This window comes from Hemiscyllium ocellatum, chromosome 12 (assembly GCF_020745735.1).
Source record: "Hemiscyllium ocellatum isolate sHemOce1 chromosome 12, sHemOce1.pat.X.cur, whole genome shotgun sequence".
Lineage (NCBI taxonomy): Eukaryota > Metazoa > Chordata > Chondrichthyes > Orectolobiformes > Hemiscylliidae > Hemiscyllium > Hemiscyllium ocellatum.
The window spans coordinates 6,814,877-6,839,748 of NC_083412.1; the positions used below are offsets into that span (position 1 = coordinate 6,814,877).

The 24,872-nt window shown below is 43.1% G+C and overlaps 1 protein-coding gene across 1 annotated transcript in view; it reads left to right on the forward strand.

Annotated features, from left to right (window-relative positions):
• Positions 1-279: 279 nt before the first annotated feature.
• The window catches only part of epsti1 (epithelial stromal interaction 1), a 90,949-nt gene continuing 66,356 nt past the window's right edge, over positions 280-24,872 (forward strand). The window contains exons 1-2 of the mRNA XM_060832848.1: positions 280-360; positions 2,608-2,700. The gene's annotated coding sequence lies outside the window, so the exon portion shown is untranslated. The remainder of the gene's footprint in view (positions 361-2,607; positions 2,701-24,872) is intronic.

Here is a 24,872-nt window from a genome sequence, read left to right on the forward strand (position 1 = left end):
CTCACCCCCACCCGCCTCTGGCTTATCTCTCCACGCTTCAGGCTCTCTGCCTTTATTCCTGATGAAGGACTTTTGCCTGAAACGTCGATTTCGCTGCACTTTAGATACTGCCTGAACTGCTGTGCTCTTCCAGCACCACTAATCCATTCCAACAAAGCTGACCAATCGGATCATAAGAACGTCAGTAGACTGGTCCTCTCCAGCCTCCCATTGGCTAGAACCGGAAAAATGACAGCCTCGCGCTCGAATCGGACAGACCAGGATCTAAGCTCCGCCCCATAACAATGTAGCCGTTTCATGCACCCGGAAGCTGGTGTTGGCTGCAGTCGGAGGGAAGTTGCTGGTTGGTTTGTGAAGACGGTGAGAAATGGGATTGATGTTCTTTCTGCTAGTGGAAGATTATAGTGAGGATATGTAGTCATACTGTAGTGTTACTACAAGCACAGATTGTTCCGGGAAGTCCAACTGCAGTTTCCACATGGGGGTAAAAATATAGAAACTCCCGTCTTGAGGAGCATGAAGCTCCTCTCACTGAGCAGGCAGTGAGTGACCCAGGGAGAATGGAGATAGAGAGATCAGAGAGTGTGGAGCTCCCAGCAAAGGGACAATTAAGCAGCTACTTTTAAATTGTAACCTTCCTATTTTGTTCTATAAATCTACAATAGTAAGTGGAGTGGGTTCATCTTGATTCCATGTTTTTATTGAGATCTGTAATGAGCTGCCAGAGGAAGTGGTGGAGGCTGGTACAATGAAAAACATTTAAAAGTAATCTGGATGGGTATATGAATAGAAAGGATTTAGAGGGATATAGGTCAAATGCTGGCAAATGGGACCAGATTAATCTGGTCAGCATGGACGAGTTTGAGAGAAAGGGTCTGTTTCCGTGGCTATAAATCTCTATGACTCTACGACCTGGCGAAGGTGTGAGATCAGACGTTATGTGACCCTGTGTGGTGGGTGGGAAGTTGGAGCCAGTGAGACCAGACGCACTTAGATGGCAGCAGGGGGAGGTGGGGGGTTGGAGCCAGTGATATCAGATACTGTGTGACCTGGGAAGCTAATCTCCATCAGATGCCTCATGTGCAGTTTAATGTCTGTCATTGCAGCTGCTAAAGTTGTGCTGATGCAGTATACTGGCATTGCCTCACACTATATAAAAAAAAGGAGAGGACTTACACGGCAAATGGTAGGGCCCTGGGGATTGCTGACAAGCAGAGACCTTGAGGTGCACGTACTATACAAAACGCTGGTGCGGCCGTACTTGGAATATTGTGTACAGTTCTGGTCGCCCCATTACAGGAAGGATGTGGAAGCATTGGAAAAGGTGCAGAGGAGATTTACCAGGATGTTGCCTGGTTTGGAGGGATGCTCTTATGAGTAAAGGCTGAGAGACTTGGGTCAGTTCTCATTGGAAAGAAGAAAGCTAAGAGAGGATTTGGTAGAGGCATACAAGATGATCAGAAGATTTGATAGGGTAGATAGTGAAAGTCGTTTTCCTAGGATGATGACACCAGTTTGTACGAGGGGGCGTAGCTACAAATTGAGGGGCTTAAGACTGATGTCAGAGACAGGTTCTTTACTCAGAGAGTGATAAGGGTGTGGACTGCCCTGCCTGCCAATGGCTTTTGCCCGAAATGTCGCTTTTACTACTCCACGGATGCCGCCTGAAGTGCTGTGCTTTTCCAGTCCCACTAATCCAGAATGTAGTTAGCTCAGCCACATTAGGGTGATTTAAACAATCCTTGGATAAGCGCATGGATAATGATGGAGTTGAAAATCACACAACACCAGGTCATAGTCCAACAGGTGTAACTGGAAGCACATTAGCTTTCCAATTAAACCTGTTGGATTATGGCCTGGTGTTGTGTGATTTTTAACTTTGGACACTCCAGTCCAACACCAGCATCTCCAAATAATGGATAATGATGGGATAGTGTAGGAGGATGGGCTTAACTTAGTTCACAGATCAGCACAACATTGATGGCTGAAGGGCATGTTCTGCGCTGTATTGTTCTATGTTCTAAGTTCGTTGAAAATGGAAGACAGAGTGCTGAAGGAAGTGTTTGGAACACTTGCCTTAATTGGTCAGGAGCAAAGCCATGTGTGGACTACTGCCTATAATTCAGGTTGCCCTGCTAGAGGAAGTATGTTATTAACTTGGAAGAGTGCAAAAAAGGCTTACTGGGATGTTACAAAGATGAGAATATTTGAGTTATAACAACTGGCTGGTTGGGCTGTGATTTCTTTTCCTGGGGTGCAAGGGGTGACCTTATAGAGGTTTATCAAATCATGAAGGAGATGGCTAAGGTTAATAGCAAAGGTCTTTACCCCAGGTTGGGGGTTTCCAAACCTAGAGGGCATAGGTTTAAAAGGGACCTGAGAGGCAACTTTTTCACACAGGATACTGTATGTAGAGGTGGGTACAATTATAACATTTAAAAGACATTTGGACAAGGACATGGTTGGGAAAGGTTTACAAAGATATGGACCAAATGCTGGCAAATTGTAAATGTACAGTTCCCAAGCTAACAGCAGTTGTATTGACACAGGGGAAGGTTTAATGGGCAATTTAATGTATTCAAAAACACTCCAATTTTTTTGTTCCAGAGTATTATTATTTGGGAAGGTGTAACACCACCATGGCTAAAGGTTTGAACAGGAGAGAAAATTTGGTATCTTCAAGAGTGGAAATGGATACAGGTACTTGCATAGAATTTTTGACCTGGAAAAAAGCTTCTGATCTCAAACAAGAACTTTACATCGGAAATGGGAGCAGGCTAAGGGCTGAGCAGAATGAGGAGAAAGTGATCACGTAGAATAGGCTTGTCCATTTGGGGACCCAGCAGCCAAAATGAGGCTTAGCAGGGTGTTTTATTCATGTTTTATCAACCTGTTTGAAAATCCTACAACACACCTTCTGGGGTGACATTCAAACATGGGCCTTGTGACCCAGAAGCAGAGACACTGCCCCCTGTGCCACTAGAGCCCAGGACTAAATTACTTTGACTGCCTCCTGTTTCATTACATGCTGTGCTACTTTCAAATAATGTCTAACCAACTCACCCATTCTATTTAATCGCTCCCTAAAATTTTACACATAATCCAAATATCTGGTCTCTGAACTCAGACTCACCAATTTCTCCTTAATTAATTATCAACTCATGCCCGAAAAGTAATTCAAATAGACTGAATTTACTTGATTCATTAGGTGCATACTTAATTACACAGAGTACAAATGGAATTCCTTTATCCCAATCCTCTGGAGGACCTTGACTATTGTTAGGTAGTCTTAGGTAGGACTAACACTCAGGCAAATGTAAGATGGGTGTAACACTAAAATGTTAGATAGAAATAGCTCTCAGGCTGATGTGGCCAGGGGGCCCCAGAGGGGGACACAGACACGAGGTCTGAGGAAGATAACTGAACCAGTGGAAAAGTACTGAAAGAGCAGTAAAACTTGAAAAAACAGAACAAAGGGGGCCATCTGGTACATAGCAAGTTGAGCTAACTGATAGCCGAATAAGGCATGTTCGAACACTGATAAGAGACTGGGGCCAATGACAAACTATAGAACCGACCATTACCAAATAAGGGAACGGTGCAGGAATAAGGGGGGTATAAGAATAAACAACTTAGAACAAAGGGTCAGAACGCCTTCTCCAGCAAGTCTGATGCCTTGCTGTAACTCGATTCTCTCTCGAATAAAGCAGTCTGTTTCTTAGAATCTGACCCGGTGTCTCATTCCTCCGAAACGAACACGAGGACGGTAGAACCGTCTTAACACTATAACCCCTGAACATGGTCTTTAAATTTTGATGCCACCATTCAATGCTTCCTGCAATTCTGGATGGTATGCAGTGGATTTGAATTGTTTTAGAACTACTATTGTTGAATATTTCCTTGAATATCTTTGATGTAAAATTTTACTCTTAATCTGATTGTATCTCTGTGGGTAGTCTGTATTTGATTAAAAAAAATTGAGTAGCCCTTCTACAATCTTTTTAGCCATGATACTGTGGCCTCTGGAATTTTAGTAGATACGTCAATTATGGTTAACAAGTATTGATTTCCACTTTTTGTTTAAGGTAAATCAATTAAAACTCTTGTAAAAGGCTCTTCAAATGCTGCAATGGGTGTTAAAAGTGTTGATTTTATCACTGCCTGAGATTACCCAATTGCCTGAAATGTATGATGTGTCTGGCAAATGCAAGCACATCCTTGTGCAGTCCAGACCAAAATAAAAGTTTGCATTTTGAACTGAATTTTTCTTACTCCCAAACGACCTCCAACTGGTAATTCATTGCTACCTGCAACATTTCCTTTCCATACGATCTGATGAACTTCTGCCCATTTTTCATCTGCTCTCACTTTCTGATAAATGACATCTTGGTGAGGAAATGAACAAGGAGCAAGAGAATCGACGTTTCGGGCATGAGCCCTGCTTCAGGAATAAAGTGGCTGGTTCGGGCTCATGCCCAAAATGTCGATTCTCCTGCTCCTTGGATGCTGCCTGACCTGCTGTGCTTTTCCAGCACCACATTTTCAGCTCTGATCTCCAGCAGCTGCAGTCCTCACTTTCTCCTCTGAGGAAATGAACAGTCTGGGGATACACTCAGATTCTTCTTCTATATTGATTTTTGATACAGCTGCTTTAGGTTTTTCATCTTTCCACTGGAACTCAGCTAATTTTTCTGATCTAAAAATATCCAATCCATTCGCCACCTGTTCTTGTTTTTCCCCTGCCACCGCACCCCCCCCCCCAACTATTTGATCAAACATAGTTTCTGATAATTGAACTTATCTCTTTTCTTTGATTTCTCCTCCTGTGGCTTTGTGACCTTTTCCCAGAGAAAAAAAACCTGGACATACTTCCTGTAAAACCTAGTTGCCTGATTTTCCAATAGCTTTTCAACCACACTAGGCATCACTCTCCCAGCCTGCCCCTTGATGCACCTATGTCATCACCAAAGATAAATTGTATTTCTGGAACTGAGAATCTCTCTATTACCCCTACCACTTCGACACCATTTTTCACCAGATTCTGCACCCCCACTTTATATCATGGAACACTGCTCTTCTCACCATGAATTCCACATACTGCCACCTTCTCTAGCAATACTCTTTCTGAAGTATATATCACATCTCTCATCAAAGATCAACTTGCTCCTGTATCTCATAAAACCTTAATTTCTTTACCTACTCCTCTGGCATATCGGAGTAAACTTTATCCATGCCAGTAAATTCTTTAGAGATCTGGCACATTCTTCTCAACCAACCCCTGACCAGGCTGTACAATCTTTTGCAGCATTTTAGCTTCCACTGTGCCTTCCACTCGCTGGCTTATTCTGTTTCCTCTCCGCCTTCTCAGTGCTTTTTCTAAACTATCAACACTACAACTTCAGTGAAAACACCTGAGCTTTTTTACTTCAGTTTCCCCTCATGGTCCGTTTTCACCCTGTGATAAACTATCTTCAATGTGATCCCCCTTTACCTCACTATGTGAAAATTTCTCTTTTCCCCAATTTCTATCCCTCACAGATTGAAATTGATATTAGAAACCAACTTTGATTTATGAACAAACTCATAAGCATTTTTGCTCCTAATCTTGAAGTCTGAATTCTTTGCTCTTCCACATTTGAACTCCTCCAAACTAATCATCAAAGAGCATCATACCTTGATCTATTTCAATGCCTTTATCCATCTATCGAAGTTACTTTGCTTCATATTTTCAAACCCAATGTGTGTTTGACCAGGGTCCCTCCTTAGCCCTAAAACAGTGTCCCTTGGCTTTCTGGTACGAGCTCATATGTGCTTAAGTTAGCAAATTTCACCTCATTATACTCCCAGATACCTCCTCTGACAGTGATGCAAATATCTCACTAACTTTGAATCAAACAAAGATACTCTCATAATCACTGGCCATAATTTTTGTTTAGCCACTGTCTTAAATGAAATGAAAAAGGCTTCTACATCCTGTTGGTCAAACTTTAGCAATGCTTGGACCTATTTGAACAGTTCCCTACCAGGCCTTTGACTACAATGGGATTGCTGTCCATCACTGTCCTCATCGCTACTCCTACCTTTCATCTCCACCTCTACCATTTTCAGATGAGTTTGAGTATTCAGTTCCAACCTCCTTTTCTCTTTCTTTTTGTTTTGCCTCTAACTTGGAGCAAGTGAATGGCCTCTCCCCAGTGTGAATGCGCTGGTGCACAGTAAGTTCTGATTGACGTTTAAACCGAGTTCCACAGTGAGAACACCCGAATGGTTTCTCGTCAGTATGAACTCATTGATGGGACATCAGTTCCCCAGAACTTTTATAACAATTCCCACAGTCTGGACACTAAAGGTTTCTCCCCAGTGTGAACTCTTTGGTGTCTCAATAGGTTGGATAACTGAGCGAATCCCTTCTCACACTCAGAGCAGGTGAACGGCTTCTCCCCAGTGTGAATACGGTGGTGCTTAGTGAGCTGTGATGACCACCTGAACCCAGTTCCACAGTAAGAGCACCTAAACGGTCTCTCATCAGAGTGAACACGTTGATGGGACATCACTTCCCCAGGACTTTTATAGCATTTCCTACAGTTTGGACACATTAAAAAAAGGTTTCTCATCTGTGTGAACCCGCTGGTGTCTCAGCAGGTGGACCAACTGAGTGAAACTCTTCCCACATTCAGTGCAGATGAATGGCCTCTCTCTTTTGTGAGTTCGCTGGTGTCTCAGCAGGTGAAAAGACTGAGTGAATCCCTTCCCACAGTCAGTGCCGGTGAATGGCCTCTTCCCAGTGTGAGATCGCTGGTGTTCTGAGAGTAGAGATGATTTTCTAAAACTCAGTCCACACTGAGAGCATCTGAATGGTCTGTCGTTCGTGTGAACAAGTTGATGTGTTATAAGGCTCCCGGAATGTTTAAAACACTTTCCACACTCTGGACATCGGAAGGGTTTCTCTCCAGTGTGAACTTGTTGATGATGCAGTAGGGTAGATGACTGAGTGAATCCCTTACCACACTCAGAGCAGATGTATGGTCTCTCCCCAGTGTGAACTCGCTGGTGTCTCTGGAGATCAGATAGGACAATGAAACCTTTCCCACATTCAGAGCAGATGAACTGCCTATCCCCAACGTGAAATTGCTGATGTTGCAGCAGATTGGATGAGTTAGTGAATCCCTTCCCACACTCAGAACATTTGAATGGCCGCTCCCCATTGTGAACCCGCTGGTGTTGCCTTAGATGAGATGACTGAATAAATCCCTTCCCACACTCCAAGCAGGTGAATGGTCTCTCCCCAGTGTGGCTGTGCTGATGAGCTTCTAATTCATATGGGTAATTAAATCCCATTCCACAGTCCTCACATTGCCACCGTTTCTTTGCAGCGTGAGTACGCTTATGTCTCAGCAGTCCAAATGATCGTCGGAAGCTTCGTTGACATACAGAACACGTGAACCATGTCTCCCCACTGTGAATAGCGCCTTTTTCTCCCATGTTCAAAATCCAATGAGAGTCCAGATCCAATCAACTGGGTTATTCCATCAAATCCTGATGTGATATGCATTTGAGGTGCCCATTTGCAAATGTTCCCTTTCTAATTCCCTGCGAACATGATTTAAAACAGAAAAATGGAAGTAAGGACCCACAAAAAACACAAAGGCAGATTGCATAATGGAGCTGAATGAAGAGCCAACCCTAGGGAAAAGTGATCATGAAAGCTACTGGATTCTCGTAAAGCCCCAAGGGCATCACTAATGCCAGGGAATGCAGGGAGAAGGGGAAGGAGGAGAGGGGAGGAGGGGAGAGAGAGAGTGAGAAAGAGGGAGAGAAAGCAAAGATGAAGGAATGCTATTTTGCATATCTTAAACTTGACCAGAAACTTAAGAAGCCTCCATACAACTCAGTCTTCACCATGGAGAAGGACCAGGGTTGCAGGTTTGTGAACGCCATCATTGTCAGACACTGTCCTGACCAGTTCTGGATGAGCAGAAATTTCTTCCATTTCAATCTTGGGAAAACCGACACCATTGCCCAATACAAACTCTCCCCTATATCTCTCTGCCTCAATTTCCTCATTTAAGATACTCTTAAAGCTAAATTTTGGATTTAGATACCAGAAGCACTGGAGTCAGAGAAAATTCTCTCAGTTGGGGAAATCCCCAGGGACCAGTGGTGATGTCAATGTGCAACTGTCAGCTCACAAGAACATTCCAACAATTGCACATTCCGTCTAAACCAGTGTCCACCACACATTGTGAAGAATGTCAAAGTACTTGAAAGGGTTCAGGAACAATTTACCAGAGTGGTTTGAAGGTTAGGGATTCCAGTTGCGAGATTAGATGGAGAAATGGGCTTGTTGTCTTCAAAGCATGTTAAATTGAGGAGAGACTTGGTGGAGGTGTGTAAATTTATGTGGGTGCTAGTACCCTGTGGAACTGCAGTCAGAGCCAAGCTACTGGCACTACAAGTAGTCTCACTGTCCAGTGGTGGGGCAGGTTGAGGAAAAAGAAAGGAAAAGCTATAGTAATAAAGGATTCTCTAGGTGGGGAGCAGACAGGCATTTCTGCAGCTGAAGACATAACTCCAGTATGGAGTGTTGCCTCTCAATGCTAGAGTCAGGGATGTGACTGAACGGCTGCAGTGCATCCTAAAAGGAGAAGGTGATGAGTTAGAGGTCATGGCAATTGCTGGCAGCAATGATACAAATGATAAGGTGAGGGATGAGGTCTTGCATTAAGAATTCAGGGAGCTAGGCAATAAATTACAAAGTAGGACTATAAAATGGATCATAGAATCCCTACAGTGTGGAAGCAGGTCATTCATCCCATTGAGTCCACACCAACCCTCAGACGAGCTTCCCACCCTGACCCACTCCATCCCCGCAATCCTGTATTTCCCATGGCTATTCCATCCAATCTACACTTCCCTGGATACTATGGGCAATTTAGAATGGCCAATCCACTTAACCTACATATCTTTAGACTGTAGGAAGAAACCAAAGCACCTGGAAGAAACCCATGCAAAGACAGGGGCAATATGCAAACTTCATATAGACTGTTGCTCGAGGGTGGAATCAAACCCGGGCTCCTGATGCTGTGAGGTAGCAGTACTAACTACTGAGCCACCTTGCCGATAGTTATGTCTCTGGTTTACTCCCAATGCCACATGCTAGCAAGTACAGAAATAGGACAGATGAATGAGTGGCTCAATAGTTGGTACAAGAGGGAAAGGTTTAGATTCCTGGATCACTGGGACTGTTTTTGGGGAAAGTGGAACATGTATAAATGGAATGGTCTGCACCTGAACCACACTGGAGCCAACATCCTTGCAGGTAGGTATGCTGGTACTGTTGGGAGGAGTTTAAACTGGTCTAGCAGGAGGACAGGGATGCAGAATATTGATGAAATGTAGACATACCATGCTACAGCAAAAGAAGCAAGTCAGAGTGAGTTCATCTATGTTGAGTATCGAGAGAGTAAGGCAAGTCCAGATGGTCTTCACTTTAATGCTGGGAGTGTAATAGGTAAGACTGAGGAGTTAAAAGCATGCATCGACACTTGGAAGTATGATATTGTAGCAGCTCAGAAACTTTGTTGTGAGGAGGGTAGGAATGGCAATTCAACATTCCAGGGTATAGGATCTCTAGGAAAGACACTGCAGGCTGTAAGACTATTAATTAAGGAGTCAATTACTGCAATAAGGAGAAATGATATATTGTAAGGATCTTCAAATGAAGCTTTGTGGGTAGAACTTAGGAATGCTAAGGGGGCTGCCACTTTATTGAGAGTGTATGACAGGCCTCCAAAAAGTGTCAGCAAAAAATAGAGCAAATATTGTAGACAGTTCACCGAAGTGTGTAAGACTAATAACCGGGTATTACACTAGGGGATTTCAACTTTCACCAACATAAATTGGGATAGTCATAGTGTTAAGGATCGAGAGGGGCAGATTTCTTGAAATATATCTGGGGGTTTTTGTGTCAGTATATAGAAGGTCCAACAAGGGATGGCGCAGTGTTGAATCAGGTTCTGGGGAAAGAAGCTGGACAGATGTTCAATATGGCACCTGTGGGGGGGAGGAGGGGGGTTGGGGTTTCAACTGTAGCTACCACAACATGAAACAGTTCACATGTATTATGGAGAAGGAGAAAGATGGCCTGCAAAAGATGGCTGTGGATTGGGCAAAGACAGGATCTGGCTAAAGTTGACCGGGGGGATCGGGTTGGGGGGGTGGTGCCGGTGCCATTCAAAACAAAAAGCTTGGGAGAGTACAAGTCCAACATGTACCCTTTTGGGGAAAATATAGGAGCAACAAGATCATGGAACCCTGGATGTCTAGAATAATGCAGAACTAGTTGAGCAAAAAAGAAAGGCTTTTTGCAAGTCCAAAGAGAGCAATTCAGAGGAATACAGGGAATGTAAGGAAGCAATTAGACAATCAAAAATGGGACACAAAAAGGACTTATGAACAGGATTAGGAAGAACCTAAAGATTTTCAGAAATACATTAAAGAGAAAAGGTGAACCACAGAAAGACTGGAGCTCATTAGATGGCAATCAATGTGTGAAAGCACAGGATATTGGAAGAGTGTTAACTGAATACTTCCCTTTGGTCTCCACGCTGGAAAAGGAGAACATTTGGAATTCAGGAAAAGGGACTATGAGGAACTTGCACAGTCTTATGTCAATGGTAGGGAAACTGTTGGAGAAAATTGCGAAAGAGAGAAGTAATATCCATTTGGAAAAAAACATTGGTTAATTAGGATAGCGGGCATAGCTTTGTCAGAGGGAGGTCATGCCTAACAAATCTGTTAGATTTTTATGAAAATATGATCAAGTGTGTGGACGATGGAAGTTCAGTTGATGGAGTTTTTGTGAATTTTAGCAAAGCTTTTGACAAGGTCCCACATGGGAGACTAATCAAGAAGGTTAAAGCACATGGAATTCAGGGAAACTTGATGAGGTGGATCAGAAACTGGCTTAGTAATAAAACACAAAGCATAGGCTGTTTGAGTGACTGGAGGCTGGTGTCCAGTGATGTACCACAAGGATTAGTACTGGCACCCATAATTGTTTGCTATATACATAAATGATATAGATGAAAATGTGGAGGAATATTAAGCAAACTTTCAGATGACACGAAGATTGGTAGAGTGATTAATAACAAAGAAGATGATTGTAGGCTACAAGAAAACATAGGTGGGTTAGTCAGGTGGGCTGAGCAGTGGCAGATGGTACTTAACCCTGATAAGTGAGAGGTCATGCATTTTGGAAGAAGAACCAAAATGAGGGAGAATTTAATGAACGTTAGGACACTGCTAGCTTGGGGGATCAGAGTGATCTTGGGGTAACTATTCAGATCCCAGAAATCAGCAGAGCACATGAATAGGTTAGTGAAGAAGCCATACAGGACGCTCAGTTTCATCGGTCATGACATTGAGTTTAAGAACCAGGAGGTAATGTTGGAATTGTACAGAGGTTGGTTAGGACATGCTAGAGTAACGTGTACAGTTCTGGCCACCACACTACTATAGGCGTTGGTTGACCCAGAATGTTGACTGGGTCAGAGCAGTTGAGCTACAAGGAGAGACTTGGGATTGTTTTTATAGAGAGGAGCAGGTTGATTGAAGTGAATAAGACTATAAGGGGTATGGATAGTGTGTTAAGGGAGCAGCTGTTCCCCTTGGCTGAGGGGCATACTTTCAGCATAATGGGCAGAAGATTCAGAGGGGATTTGAGCAAAAACATTCTCATTCGGAGGGTGGTGGGAATTTGGAATGCACTGCCTGGGGAGGTAGTGGAGGCCAGAAACCCTACAAAGTTTTAAACAATATTTGGATGAGCACTTCAAACATTATAAACATCAGGCATATGGAACAAGTGCAGAAATTGGGATTAGCACACCTTCAATGGTAGCTATTGTAGTTATTTAAATCATAGAACATGACAGCACAGTACAGGCCCTTCGCCCCTTGATATTGTGCCAACCTGTGAAACCAATCTGAAGCTCATCTATCCTACACTATTCCATTATAATCCATATGTTTATCTAATGACCATGTAAATGCCCTTAAACTTGGCGAGTCTACTACTGTCACAGGTTGGGCATTCTACGCCCTGACTACTTTCTGAGTAAAGAAACTACCTCTGATATCTGTCCTATATCTATCACCCCTCAATTTAAAGCTATGTCCCTTCATCCTAGCCATCACCATCTGAGGAAAGAGGCTCTCACTGTCCACCCTATCTAATCCTCTGATCATCTTGGATGTCTCTGTTAAGTCATCTCTCAACCTTCTTCACTCTAATGAAAAGAGCCTCATGTCCCTCAGCCTTTTCTCATAATATCTTCCCTTCATACCAGGGAACATCCTGGTAAATCTCTTCTGAACTCTTTCCAAATTTTCCCATCCTTCCAATAATGCGGCAACCAGAACTGTACTCCAAGTGTGCCCGTATTTTCTGCATATTCTGCCCTCCATGTTTTTTGCAATAACCTACTGTGGGAACCTTATCAAATGCTTTACTGAAATCCATATACACCACATAAACTGCTTTACCCTCATCCACCTGTTTGGTCACCATCTTAAAGAACTCACTAAGGTTTGTGAGGCACAATCTACCCTTCCCAAAACCATGTTGACTATTCCTAATCAAATTATTCCTTTCCAGATGATCATAAATCCTCTCTCTTATAATCCTTTCCAACAGTTTATCCGCAACCAAAGTAAGGCTCACAGGTCCATAATTACTAGGAGTGCCTAGTAGTTATTACTAGGGGTTCAAGACGGGGAGGAGAAACAGCATTTGCTATCCTCCAGTCTTCTGGTACTATTCCTGTAGACAATGACGACATAAATATCAAAGCCAAAGGCTCTGCAATCTTCTCCCTAGCTTCCCAGAGAATCCTGGGATAAATCCCATCTGGCCCAGGGGACTTATCTATTTTCACACTTTCCAGAATTTCTAACATCTCCTCCTTATGAACATCAATCCAGTCTAGTCTGATAGCCTGTATCTCAGTATTCTCCTCGACAACATTGTTGTTTATGAAAAGTACTCATTTTGCGCTTCCCCTTTCTCCACTGACTCCACATGCAACTTTCCACTACCATCCTTGATTACTCTAGTCAGTTTTTTATTCCTGATATACCTGTAGAAAGCCTTAGGATTTTCCCTGATCCTACCCACAATGACTTCTCATGTCCCCTCCTGGCTCTTCTTAACTCTCTCTTCCGGTCGTTCCTGGCTAACTTGTAACTCTCAAGGTCCCTGAGCCTCACATCTTATCCTAACATAAGCTTTCTTCTTCCTCTTGACAAAAGATTCAACTTCTTGAGTAAACCACGGCTCCCTCACCCGACCACTCCCTCCCTGCCTGATAGGGACATGCTTATCAAGGACATGCAGTAGCTGTTGCTTGAACAAGCTCAAGATTTCAATTGTGCCCATCCCCTGCAGTTTCCTTCCCCATCCTACACATCATTTCCCCCAGTTATAACTCTTGCCCTGCAATATATACCTATCCCTTTCCATCGCTAAAGTAAACATAACCCACCTACCTCCAAATTTAACACCTGGCTGGGTTTATTATCCAGTACCAAATCTAATGTGGCCTCGTCTCTTGTTGGTTGATTTACATTCTGTGTAAAGAAACTTTCTGCACACATTGGATTAAAACTGACCCATCTCAAGTACTCAAACTATAACTTTACAGATATTGACTGGAAACACTAAAGTTCCCCATAACAACAACTGTATTACTTTTGCTCCTATCCAGAATCATCTTTGCTATCCTATCCTTTACATCTCAGAGGCCTATAGAAAATTTCCAACAGAGTGACCTCTCCTTTCCCGTTTCTAACCTCAGCCCATACTACCTCAGTGGACGAGTCTTCATCAAATGTCCTTTCTGCCACCAGAATACTGTCCTAGACAAACAATCCCACGCCTTCCCCCTTTTTACCACCTTTCCTGTTCATACTGAAACATCTCAACCCCTGAACCTGCAACCATTCCTGACCCTGCTCTATCAATGTCTCCGAAATGGCTACAACATCGAAGTACCCAGGTACCAACCCATGCTGCAAGATCAGCCACCGTATTCTGGATGCTCCTGGTGTTGAAGTAGACACACTTCAACTTCAGCTTCAGCTTCCTGCCTGCCAGTACCCTTTTTTAATGATTGGATTCCCTACAGTGTGGAAACAGACCCTTCAGCCCAACAAATCCACACCGAACCTCCGAAATGTAACCCACCCAGACCCATTTCCCTTCTCCCTACTAATACACCTATCACTGTGGGCAATTTAGCACAGCCAATTCACCTAATCTGCACATCTTTTGGACTGTTGGACGAAACTGGATCACCCAGAGGAAAAACACGCAGACATGGGGGGGAATGTGCAAACTCCACACAGACTGGTGCCCAAGGCTGGAATCAAACCTGGCTCCGTGAGGCAACAGTGCTAACCACTGCGCCACCATGCCTTACAACCTTGAAACCTTATTTATGATCTGACTACTCTCAATCTCCTGTACACTGGAACTACAATTTTGGATCCCATCCCCCTGCTGAATTATATCCCCCCCCCCCCCCGAAGAGCATGCAGAAATTCCTCCCCCCCCCCCATAAGGATATTGGTACCTCTGCTTAAGATGTAGACCATCCTGTGTGTAGAGGTCCCATCTACTGCAGAAAGAACCCCTAATATCCAGGTATCCAAAACCTTCCCTCCTGCACCATTCCTGTAGCCACGTGTTCAACTCCTCTCTCTTCCTATTCCTCACCTCACTAGCACGTGGCATGGGTAACAAACTAGAGATAACAACTCTGCTTGTTCTACCTCTAAGTTTCCATCCTAGCTGCCTGAATTTCTGCCTTAAATCCCCATCCCTTTTCCTACCTACGTCATTGGTGCCTGTGTGGACCACGTCTTGAGGCTGCTCCCCCATAAGAATCCTGAAAACACAATCTGAGACATCATGACCACTGGCACCTGGGAGGCTTAAACACGAATCATGAGTCTCTCTCGTTCCCACAGACTCTTTTATCTGACCCCTATAGAGTCCCCAATGACTAATGCTCTGTTCCTCTACACCCTTCCCTTCTGACCAACAGGGACAGACTCTTCCAGAGACGTGTACTCCATGGCGTCCCCTGGTAAGGCCTTTCCCCCCTCCCCCCCAAATAGTTTCCAAAATGGTATACTTGTTATTGAGAGGAACAGCCACAGGGGATCCCTGCACTGCCTGCCGGTTCCCTTTCCGTCCCCTAACGGTAACCCATTTACCCTTTTTCTTGTACCTGAGGAGTGACTACCTCCCTGTAACTCCTCTCAATTACCCCCTCTGCCTCCCAAATGATGCAAAGTTCATCCAGCTCCAGTTCCCTATCACGGTTTTTGAGGAGCTGGAGTTGGGTGCACTTCCTGCAGATGCAGTCAGCAGGGACCCTCACCAACCACATACTACAGGAGGAACATTCAATTGCCCTAATATCCATTCCCACTGTTCTAAATTTGGAAAGAGACTACTGAAAAAAAACTAGTAATATTACCAAAGTGACACACAGAACTTTTTTTTTTGGTTAGGGGAGAAGGATGGGTGGGGTGACTACCTAGGTAGTGTTTTGGATAATTCAAATAGATTATTTCACTCATTCAGCTGTCCCATGTCTGCTCCGCCTATTCACGAGGTTAGTTTTTATAGCACTCATTTACCTTCCTGGCAGCACCCTGATCATTGCTCCTACTGTTCCTGCTGCACAAAAAAAAGTGGGAGACCTTTTGGATCAAGGGGTTTTTTCTACACTGTATGGCTTTACGGGATGGAAATTCAAGACAGGCGAACATTTCTCTTCCTTTTGACTTCATTTCACAAGACATAGTAAGTTCACGATACCAAAAGAATCTGTTCTGCCCACCCTGTCAGTACCAGTTGAAAAAGCAGCCACGCATCTTGCCCCAACTTGCTAGTATTTGGTCCTTGCTCCCTACAGGACATAGCACCCCACATGCACATCCAGGACCTGTTCGATAAGTTAAGGGTTTCTCCTCTCTAAACCTTCCAGGCAGTGCGTTCCAGACCCCAAACACCAGTTGGATGCAACAATGAATTCATCATTACCAATCTAATCTTTCCGCCAATCATTGTAAATCCATTGTAAATCCATCTTGTCACTGGCTTTACTGTTCCGTTAACACGGTCCATCTACTCTAACTATTCTCCTCACAATTTCAAATATCCTGACAAAATTTCCTCTCTAACTCTTATGTTCGAACCTATTCCATGCTTCCTTATTGCTGCATTTTTCTAGTCCTGGCAACATCCCGTAAATTTCCTGGGTACCATTTCTGTTGCAATTCCATCCTTTCTACAATCACGTGACCACAACTGCACACCTGACTCAAGCTGTGGCCTGATGTATGTGCACTGTTATCCGTTGTCCCACACAAAGATGATAGCTCTAACAATGGGCCCTTACTCTAGCAAAAAGCTATATAGAACATTACAGCACAGTACAGGCCCTTCTGCCCTCGATGTTACACCTGTGAAACCAATCTGAAGCCCATCTTACCTACAACATTCCATTATGATCTATATGTTTACTCAATGGCCATTTAAATGTCCTTAAAGTTGGTGATTCTACTACTGCTGCAGGCAGGGCATTCCTCGCCCCTACTACTTTCTGAGTAAAGAAACTACTTCTGACATCTGTCCTATATCCATCACTCCTCAGTTTAAAGCTATGTCGCCTCATGCTGGCCATCAACATCTGAGGAAAAAGGCTTTCACTGTCCACCCTATCTCATCCTCTGATTATATGTCTCAATTAAGTCACCTCTCAACCTTCTTCTAAAGGAAACAGCCTCAAATCCATTCCTCATAAGACCTTCCCTCCATACCAGGCACATCCTAGTAAATCTCCTCTGCACCCTTTCCAAAGTTTCCACATCCTTCCTATAATGCGGTGACCAGAACTGTACGCAATACTCCAAGTACAGCTGCACCAGAGTTTTGTACAGCTGCAGCATGACCTCATGGCTCAGAAACTCAATCCCTCTACTAATAAAAGCTAACACACACTATGCCTTCTTAACAACTCTATCCAACCTGGGTGGCAACTTTCAAGGATCTATGTACATGGATACCGAGATCTCTCTGCTCATCTACACTGCCAAGAATCTTCCCATTAGCCCAGTACTCTGTATTCCTGTTGCTTCTTACAAAGTGAATCACCTCACACTTTTCCGCATTGAACTCCATTTGCCACCGCTCAGCCCAGCTCTGCAGTTTATCGATGTCCCTCTGTAACCTGCAAGATCCTTCAGCCCTATCCACAACTCCAGCGACCTTAGTGTCATATGCAAATTTACTAACCCATCCTTCTATGCACTCATCCAGGTCATTTAAAAAAATGATAAACAGCAGTGGACCCAAAACAGATCCTTGTGGTACACCACGAGTAAATGAACTCCAGGATGGACATTTCCCAATCACCCTTTCCAGAATTTAGATTAGATTACTTTTTTAGATTACTTACAGTGTGGAAACAGGCCCTGCGGCCCAACAAGTCCACACCGACCCGCCGAAGCGCAACCCACTCATACCCCTACATTTACCCCTTACCTAACACTACGGGCAATTTAGCATGGCCAATTCACCTGACCCGCACATCTTTGGACTGTGGGAGGAAACCGGAGCACCCGGAGGAAACCCACGCAGACACGGGGAGAACGTGCAAACTCCACCCTGTCTTCATTCAGCTAGCCAATTTCTTATCCAAACTGCCAAATCACCGTCAATTCCATGTCTCTGTATTTTGTGCAATAGCCTACTGTGGGGAACCTTATCAAATGCCTTACTGAAATCCATATACACCACATCAACTGCTTTACCCTCACCCACCTGTTTGGTCACCTTCTCAAGAACTCAATCAGGTTTGTGAGGCATGACTTACCCTTCATAAACCCGTGTTGACTATCCCTAATCAACCTATTGCTCTCTAGACGATTATAAATCCTATCTTTTATAACCTTTTCCAACATTTTACCCACAACCGAAGTAAGGCTCACTGGCCTATAATTACCGGGGTTGTTTCTACTCCCCTTCTTGAACAAAGGGACAACATTTGCTATTCACCCGTCTTCTGGCACTATTCCTGTAGACAATGACGACATAAATATCAAAGCCAAAAGCTCTGTAATCTCCCCCAATTTCTCAGAGAATCCTAGGATAAATCCCATCCAGCCCAGGGGGTCTTACCTATTTTCACATTTTCCAGAAGTGCTAACGCCTCCTCCTTGTGGACCTGAATCCCATCTAGAGGAGTAGCCTGTATCTCAGTATCCTCCTCGACAACATTGTCTTTTTCTAGTGTGAATACTGACGATAAATATTCATTTAGCGCTTCCCCTATCTCTTTTTACTCCACGCACAACTTCCCACTACTGTCCTTGATTGGCTCTAATCTTATTCTAGTCATTATTTTATTCCTGACATACCTATAGAACGCTTTAGGATTTTCCTTGATCCCACCTACCAACAACTTGTCATGTCCCCTGTTGGCTCTTCTTAGCTCTCTCTTTAGGTCCTTCCTCGCTAACATATAACTCTCTTGTGCTCTAACTGAACCTTCACGTCTCATCCTTACATAAGCTTTCTGTGTGGCCACCGAATTGGAGTACTTGCAGAGCCATGAGTTTCATACCATCCAAACGCGAAAGTGTTTTCTTCATATCCGTTCTAATCTTCTAAGCAATAGATGGTGGATTTCAATGTCCATCAACAAGAGTTGCTCAGTGGCAGCACTACTGATCGAGCTGATTGAGTCCTAAAGGACACAGCTTCTAGACTGGGTCTGCAGCAGGTGGTGAGGAACCAACAAGGGAGGAAAACATACTTGACCTTATTCTTACCAATCTGCCTGCTGCAGATTCATTTGTTCATGACAGTATCGATAAGAGTGACTAACATACAGTCCTTGTAGAGGTGAAGCCAAGCCTTCACATTGAGAAAACCATCCATTGTATCATGTGACAGTATTACCATGCAAAGCAGACTTCGAACAGATCTAGCAACTGAAGAATGGGCATCCATGAGGTGCCCGGCCATCAGCAGCAGCAGAATTGGACTCCAGCACAATTTGCAACCTCTTGGCCCAGCATACCACCCACTCAATCATTCCATTGACCCCTGGCTTGGTGGTGGAGTACAGGAAGGTATGACAGGAGCAGCATAAAGCATACCTAAAAATGAGTTGCCATCCTGATGAAACTACAAAATTGATCTACTTTCATGCCAAACAGTGGAAGCAGCATCCGATAGATAGAGCTAAGCAATCCCAAAATCTAGCTCTGTAGTTCTGCCACATCTAATCACGAATAGTGATAGACAATTAATCGCCTCACTGGAGGAGGCTCCACAAATATTCCCATCCTCGATGATGGAACAGCCCAGCACATCAGTGCAAAAGATAAGGCTGAAGCAACTCAATTCCCTCAAGCCATTTACATCTTGGGGGGAGGGGGGGGGGGTGAAGCTAGTGGACCTGTGCCTCACCACCCACTTCATTTTCAACAACATAGTGTACAAACAAACCAACAGCACACCCATGGGATCTCCGCTATCGGGATTCATAGCAGAAGCAGTAATGCAAAGACTAGAACAAACAGCTGTACCAACCATCAAACCAAAACTCTGGGTCCGCTACGTAGATGACACCTTTGTCATCACAAAACAGAACAAGATAGAAAAGACATTTAACATCATCAACAACATCCTCACAGGCATAAAGTTCACCAAGGAGAAAGAAACCGACAACAAACTTGCATTCCTGGACGTCACAGTCGAAAGAAAGGACAACGGAGAACTACAAACCTGCGCATACAGAAAACCAACAAACACTGACCAAATACTTAACCAAATCAGCAACCATCCCAACATACACACAAATGAATCTGTATCAGAACACTATTCCAAAGAGCCACCACACACTGCAAGACAGACGAACTTCAGAAAACAGAGGAGAACCACCTATACAACGTACTCAAGAAGAACGGATACTCAAAACATACAGTGCGCAGATTCCTCAAGAACAAACCACGCCAAGCAGACCAGACACAGCCAGAAACCCTAACCACCTTACCATACATCAAAGAAGTTTCAGAAATGACAGCCAGACTACTAAGACCCCTCGGAATCCTAGTAGCACACAAACCCACCAACACTCTCAAACAACAACTAACAAACTTAAAAGACCCAGTACAACCCATGGACAAAACCAACGTCATCTACAAAATCCCATGCAAGGACTGCCACAAACACTACGTAGGACAAACAGGAAGAAAGATAGCCACCAGGATACACGAACACCAGCTAGCCACAAAAAGACACGACCCTCGCTCCCTCGTAGCCCTATACACGGATGAAAAAAACACCATTTCGACTGGGAAAACACATCTATCTTGGGACAGGCTAAGCAAAGACATGCCAGAGAATTCCTAGAGGCCTGGCACTCCAACCACAACGCCATAAACAAACACATTGATCTAGATGCTATCTATCAACCCCTCAGAAAATGAACAGGAAATGACATCACCACAAACCCCAGGAACCCCATCCTGGAGAAAGATATAAATCGAAAGCAGGAGACAACAGCTTCGCTTCACTTGGAGGTTGCCACTGATGATGTTACCGAGCCAGGTAACGAAACGACTGGATATCAAACCTACAGCTCAGCAAGCAAACCTACACCTTAAACCTCAACCTGAGCTATAGACCTTCACAAACCTTGCAAAATAAGAACATATAACATAATAGAGCAATAATTATGGGTGACTTTAATCTTCATGTTCATTGGGCTAATCAAATTGGAAAGGGAAGCTGCAACAATAAATTCATAGAATGTATTTCTGATAGTTTCCGAGAGTGATATATCTGGAGCCAACCATGGAGCAGGCTACCTTGGATCTGGTAATGAACTGGTTTTAACAAATGATCTCCTAATAATGATCCCCTCAGAAGGAGTGATCAAAACATGATAGAATGTAATATTCAGTTCAATTATGAGAAACCAGGGTCCAAAATAACTACGTTTACCTTAAATAAAGTGAATTACAATGAAATGAGGATAGGATTGGCTAAAGTAAACTGGATGGATAGGTTAGCAGGAATGACAAGCGGTGTAGACATTTAGGGAGGTAATTCATGTCTCTCAGTTAAAAAAAAACTCCCAGTAAGCAGGAAGAATTCTGCTAACTATGGCTAACCAAGAATGTTAAGGAGAATACTAAGTAGAACAATAAGCATATATGGAGGCAATACTCTGTGATAGCCTTGAAGACTAGGATAAGTTCAGAATCCAGCAAAGGGACACTAAAAAGATAATAAGGACAGAAAAAAATAAACTACAAGGGCAAACTGATGAGGAATATCAAAACTAACAATAAGAGTTTATTTAAATATATAAAAAGGAAGAAAGATGTCAAAGTGGACGTAGACCCCTTAGAAAATGTATTTGGTGTCATGGTTTTGGGGAGTAAGGAAATGGCAGAGGTGTTAAACAGATATCCTGCATCAGTCTTTATGGTGGAAGATACATTGAACATTAGTCTAGGGTAGGAGGGCATAGTCTAACAATTAAGACTGAGATAATGAGGAATTTTGTCTCTCAGAGGGTTGTGATATTTTGGACTTCTTGACACAGACAGCTGCAGGGGCAGAATCCTTGTGTATACTTAACACTGAGATAGATAAATTCTTGATCTGTTATGCATCACTTCCACAGCTGTTTTTTGACTGAACTTTTTTTTCCTATTATTCAATGCCATAGAAAATAAAGTCATTTTCTATTGAACAAAAGAGGGAACATTCTACTGTTGATCTCAAAGAATCTGGACCTACAAGCCAGGACAATGAATGACCTCCCATATGGAGCATCTCTATGGAGGTGGAGCTTGATGGATGGACAGTATAGCCCAAGTAATTGTTTCCCACTTTTTCCACAAGGGCGCCACACTGATGCTTGAAAATTGTTTTGACCCTTCAGCAAGGACTATGAGAGGGAAGGGCCCTGTTAGAGCAGGCGTACAATTGTACAAACATGTTAAAGTTTCACAATGGTCATTGCTAATTCAGAGCTTTTAATTCCAACGTTACAGCTCATGATCCCATTTGGGATATGGACCCTAACTTTGGGGAAACTTGCATTTGTTAGGAACCCCACCATGAATCTGTAAATATGGATGTGTAAAAATGATTTGATCTATCAAGTTCAAATTCATTCTGTGATCTGACTTGTCCAGTAGGAGCACTAGCTGGGATCAGAATATGATGGAATGTTCCAGCTGTTGAACATTTATTGTTTAAAGTTGTAATTCAGGAATGACTTGCCTAGATATATTTTAAATTTCTTCATAAAAATAAACCAATACCTGTAAGCAACAATACGGGTTGAAATCCAAAGCCTAAAAATGTATAACATTAACACATAGAAATCACTTAGCTTTAATGACAATAATGAAAAAAGTAAACAAAGCAGTTGCAAAATAGACATAGTGACACTGTTCAAATAATCACTGGATCAACCATGTCAAGAAATCCAAATAGCTGAAACCTTTGGAAAACTATATTATTTATGACGAGATCAAAAGAGCACTTGGTTCTCCAGTCATCAAAGTTGGGAGGTCGGATGCCTTCCACAGGACATGCCAATTACATCACAATTTAGAAGGTGACAAGTGAATGATGAGTGGATATCATTTCCATACACCATGTACATGGGCATGGATGTAGGTAATCGGATATACTGTTAGATATTTACAGAATCCACAGAAAGAGGACATGCGGTCCATCATGTTAACATCTTCAACACAATTCTATATTGAGGCTTGAAAATTGTTGTGACACTTTGCATTTTTAGCTCTTGGCCCATAGCCCTGAAGACTATGGCAACACAAGTCAATATCTAAATAGTGCCGAAATGTTCAGAGAGTTTCTGACTCAGGCACTCTTTTAGCTCTCTACACCTTCTAGGTGAAAATATTTCTCCTCAACTCTCCTTTTAGCCTTCTATCTCTTAGTGTAAACCTATTCTCCCCTTATTATTACCTCCCTCCCCCTACAAATGGAAAAGGTCCCTTCCTATACAACTTAGATATATGCCTCATAATGATATGCACCTTTATCAGGAGCTGCTCTAGGAAGTATAGCCACCGGGCTGTCCTACGTTTCCTCATGAGGCCAGAAGTATGCCTGGGGAATTGCCTCTCACCACCACACCACACCCCATTCTGCTACTGGATATGTTACAACACTCTGGGATAGCAGATTATAAATTGAGCCCCACTATTTCCAGATTTAAACAAATGTTAAAGCTTGTTTAAAGTATGCAAGTACACCAATTCAACTGATACTCAGAGCAAGGTTGATAGAAAAATCTAGTTTGGGTTTCTGTACTGAATAAGAATTATTATGTTAGAAAAAAAATAACTTGAGCTCTGCTTTCTTTCCACAGATGCTTACAGACCTGCTGAGTTTCTCAAACACTTTCTGTTTTTGTTTCCAATCCTCAGGAGACATTCAGTTCTTTGTTTCATTAAATAATAATTATTATTACAAGTAATTAGAATCTGGCTAGAGAAGAATAATTTGTAAGAAGGGACTAAAGGTATGGTAGCTAAATTTGCTGATGCTGCAAGGATAGGTAGAAAAGTTTAGGGTGTAGGTTTGCTCGCTGAGCTGTAGGTTTGATATCCAGCTGTTTCATTACCTGGCTAGGTAACATCATCAGTGAACAACCTCCAAGTGAAGCTCCAAATGAGGTAGAAAAGTGAGATGTGGCGATGATACAAAGAGACTACAAAGGGATATAGAGAGCTTAAATGAGTGGGCAAAGATCTGGCAAATGGTGTACAATATGGGAAAGTCTGAAATTATTAATTTTGGCAGAAAGAATATAAAAGGAGCATATTACCTATATAGTGAGAGATTACAGAGTTTTGAGATGTAGAGGGATTTGGGGTCCTACTGCATAAATCACAGAAGATTAATATACAGATACAGAGGGTAATACGCTTTAAACAGAATCTCATGTTTTATTATGAGCAGAATTGAATGGTGGAGGGGGAGGTTATGCTTCAGTTATGCAGGGCATTGGTGAGACTGTATCTGGTGTCCTGTGTACATTACTGGTCATTGTAATTACAGAAGGATGCTAATGCATTGGAAGCAGTACAGAAGTTTACTGCACGAATACCTGGAATGAGGGAGTTGTCTTGTGAGGAAAGCTTGGACTAGTTAGGTCTGTGTCCTTGGATCTTGGAAGAGTCTTGGTCAGATGGGCCAATGGGCTGAGAAGTGATAGATGGAGTTTAATTCAGATAAATGCGAGGTGCTGCATTTTGGGAAAGCAAATCTTAGCAGGACTTAGATACTAAATGGTAAGGTCCTAGGGAGTGTTGCGGAGCAAAGAGAACTCAGAGTGCAGTGTTCATAGATCCTTGAAAGTGGAGTCGCAGTTAGATACGACAGTGAAGAAGGCGTTTGGTATGCTTCCCTTTATTGGTCAGAGTATTGAGTACAGAAGTTGGGAGGTCATGTTGCGGCTCTACAAGACATTGATGAGGCCACTGTTGGAATATTGCGTGCAATTCCGATCTCCTTCCCATTGGAAAGATGTTGTGAAACTTGAAAGGGTTCAGAAAAGATCTACAAGGATGTTGCCAGCGTTGGAGGATTTGAGCTATTAGGAGAGGATGAACAGGCTGGGGCTGTTTTCCCTGGAGCATCAGAGGCTGAGGGGTGACCTTATAGAGGTTTACAAAATTATAAGGGGCATGGATAGGGTGAATAGACAAAGTCTTTTCCCTGGGATCGGGGAGTC